General features: G+C 37.5%; 1 non-coding gene across 1 annotated transcript; it reads right to left on the reverse strand.

The window, feature by feature from the left end:
* Positions 1-1981: 1981 nt before the first annotated feature.
* On the reverse strand, positions 1982-2145 carry LOC120367810 (U1 spliceosomal RNA). Its single transcript, XR_005582091.1, has one exon. It is a non-coding gene; the product is annotated as a U1 spliceosomal RNA (small nuclear RNA).
* Between the last annotated feature and the right edge of the window lie 1139 nt (positions 2146-3284).

Here is a 3284-nt window from a genome sequence, read left to right on the forward strand (position 1 = left end):
CAAAGTGACGGTGCTGTAACAACTTTTGGCTAGCACATTTTTGCTTTCCTCAATAAGTAAGTAACATAGCAAATTACATGGGTCTTTTCATTGCTAAGTCCAAGACAATTTCTCTTTGGTGCAAAATTATCTTTGATATTTGAATTGAGAACTCAATATAAGTAAGCATAGAGTTCCAAAAATAATTGATAAGGCCAAAGTTAATTAGATTATTTTCAGCTCCTTTTTTGCAGTTTAATCAAATTTGTGAAACTTTATAGCTTTGCAGAGTCATAGTATGTCACAAACTACTTTAAAATAAGAATATAGGTCAGAGTCAGGACTATTATCCAGAAACTAAACTGTATTTTAGCTATTTTTTTGTGAATATGTTTCTGTTTTATCTATTGCAGTCTTTTAGCATAATGAAAAGCTATGTGCTAGAGTTCAGAAATGCTTTCTTGCAAGAATAAAACAAAAAGGATTCAATAGTCAAATGATAATATTATTATGGCATTATGTCTTTGACTTTCCTGGACATTTTTACCTTGGCCTAAAAGTATATATAAATGAAATGTTCTTCTGGTAAAGCCCTGGGAAAGCAAGCTTACAACTTACAAAGTACATATAAACTATAAGCTCTCCAATTTAGTGGATCAGGTGACATGTATATATGTATACATCTGGTAGAGTTATGGCCAGTCTTCTTACCTAATCTTGACATAGAGTCTCAGGTTCAAAAATCTATTCAAAGTATTCTTGGCTTTGGTAACATGGTTGAATAGAGACAATGACTCTATCCCCTGAACCAATCTCCAGAAATGCACACTGTATTTATTAGAAATGGGGGATAAAGTTTAAGAAACACTCTCACATGGATGAAAAGGAACTCCCCAAGCAAAAGAAGTAACACCAGAACTCAAATGCAGATTGTAAGAGGATGAATTGGCATCAGGGCTGCATGGAGGTCTTAATTATACCTGAGCAATGATTTAGTACTGGAAATTTCAGGTAGAGCTGTAAGTCTCAGAGACTGCATTCATGTTAACAGCACACACAGAGGAAGTCTGCCTAAATTGCACATAGGGATAATGAGGAAGCCAGTATGTCCTCCTGGATCCTGAGTGGGGAAACATATCTTGAGAAGTCAGAACAATGGTTCTGTGTCTCCTGGGTTTCTGGTTCAGTTTTCATCAACCAAATGGTTCTGAAAAATCCTGCACTGAGAAATTAAAAGAGGTGTTGGCCCAGAAGGCAATGGTATGTGCAGGATACTAGGAAGAAGCAAATGCAAAATCTCTCTGGCCACACAGGATCCTTACTGGCAAAGCCCTGGGAAAGCCAATCTTACAATCTAAGTTTGCAAAACACTCAAAAGAATATGTCCTATAAGAGACAGTCAAACAAGATTAACAGAACTTTAAAATTTTAAGTAATAAAGCAAACTGGTAAACTTTATGAAGATTTCTATTCAAAATTACTAAAACATAATGAAGTTGAACTTAAAAGAAATAAAAAGAGACTAATACATAACTATAAGGAATTAAGAATATTTGAAAAAGAACTAAGTATACATTTTAGAAATAAAAAAATGACAATTGAAATTACAAACTTGATTGACAAGTTAGCTGATTAGAAACTGGTGAAAAGGAAATTAGTGACCTGGAAGATAGATAATAGCTATAGTTTCTTGAGTTCTTACTCAGTATACATCTAAGTGTTATACAATACTTGTGATACTATTGTTTTAAATTGTTGCTTGTTGTTATTATTACTGTGTCATTTCATATGTTCTGGCTTCCTTTTTGTTAGTGGTAAGTTGACTGCCTCTGTAGTCATAGCTGTCAAACACTCTGCTCTATTGCCTTTGAAGAAATTATATAGAATTCATCACGGAATATCAATTAGAGGGATAATACAAAAACATTAGGAGATGTGGAGGATGAAATTAAAAAGTCATCACCATTTCTTCCTTGACCCTCTTTTTTTTTTTTTTAATAACCCGGGGAAAGCACGAACTCAGTCATCCACTACCGTAAATTAAGCAGTGGAGTTTCCCACATCTGGGGAAATTGCAGGGGTCAGCACATCCGGAATGCAATGGATAAGCCTCGCCCTGGGAAAACCACCTTCGTGATCATGATATCTCCCCTGCCAGGTATTGACCCTCTTTTAAGATGCACACATTCCTATGTTTCTAGCTTCTTCAGTGGCTGCCACATCTCCATCTCTCATGCTTATTCTTCCTTGTTTTCTCTGACCTCTGAACACTGGACTACATAGGGTTCAGTCTGTGGATTATATCTCTCCTCTCTGGGTTACTTATTCACTCGATGATCTCATTCAACCTCCAGCTTAAAATATGCTCTCCACACTAAGAATTCCCCCTTTCTATCCTATATACATACATATCTTATATACAATTGTCCAATTATTGCTGCAAAATACTATGTCCCGAACAGGGTGATTTCCCAGTCCCCAAGTCTATCCCCTCACAGTGTTGTTCATCTTAGTCTCTTCTAGTTTATTTTCTTTATCTCAAACACCACATCTAACTCATCCCAAAAAAATCCTGTTGGCTCAATGGTCTAACCACTGCTGACCATCTACCACACTAAGCAACCATAGTCCAAGCTACCATTATTATTCTCCTGGATTATTGCAGTAGCCTCCTCACTTGATGCCCCACTTCTGTCCAGATTCCCTTCAGTCTATTCTGAATGCTGAAGCCTGTATAACTCTACATAAATGTAAGTCAGGTGATGTCACATCCTTAACAAAGCTCTCTAATGGCTTCCTAATTCACCCAGAGAAGTAAGAAAGTCATTACAATGACTTATAAAATCATTCATAATCTGGCTGCCACTGGCTTTCTGAAAACACAGAGAGCCAGTGGCAGTGGTGACCAGATTATGAATGATTTAATAAGTCACTAATTTTCCACTCACCATTTATACTCCGGTGAGCACTGGCCTCTTCTAAAATTCTAGGTATGTTCCTACCTCGTGCAGGTTTTCTCTCTCCATGGAACCTTCTTCCCACAGCTATCCACATGACTTCTTCTTTCACTTTTATTTATTTATATATATTTTCCAAGATGGAGTCTCACTTCATCATTCAGGCTGGAGTGCAATCGTGCAATCTTGGCTCACTGCAACCTCCGCCTCCTGGGTTCAAGCAATTCTCCTGCCTCAGCCTCCCAAACAGCTAGGATGACAGGCACCCACCACCACACCCAGCTAATTGTTGTGTTGTTAGTAGAGATGGTGTGTCACCATGTTGGCCAGACTGGTCTCGAACTCCTG

Source organism: Saimiri boliviensis, chromosome 3 (assembly GCF_048565385.1).
Source record: "Saimiri boliviensis isolate mSaiBol1 chromosome 3, mSaiBol1.pri, whole genome shotgun sequence".
NCBI classification, from domain to species: domain Eukaryota; kingdom Metazoa; phylum Chordata; class Mammalia; order Primates; family Cebidae; genus Saimiri; species Saimiri boliviensis.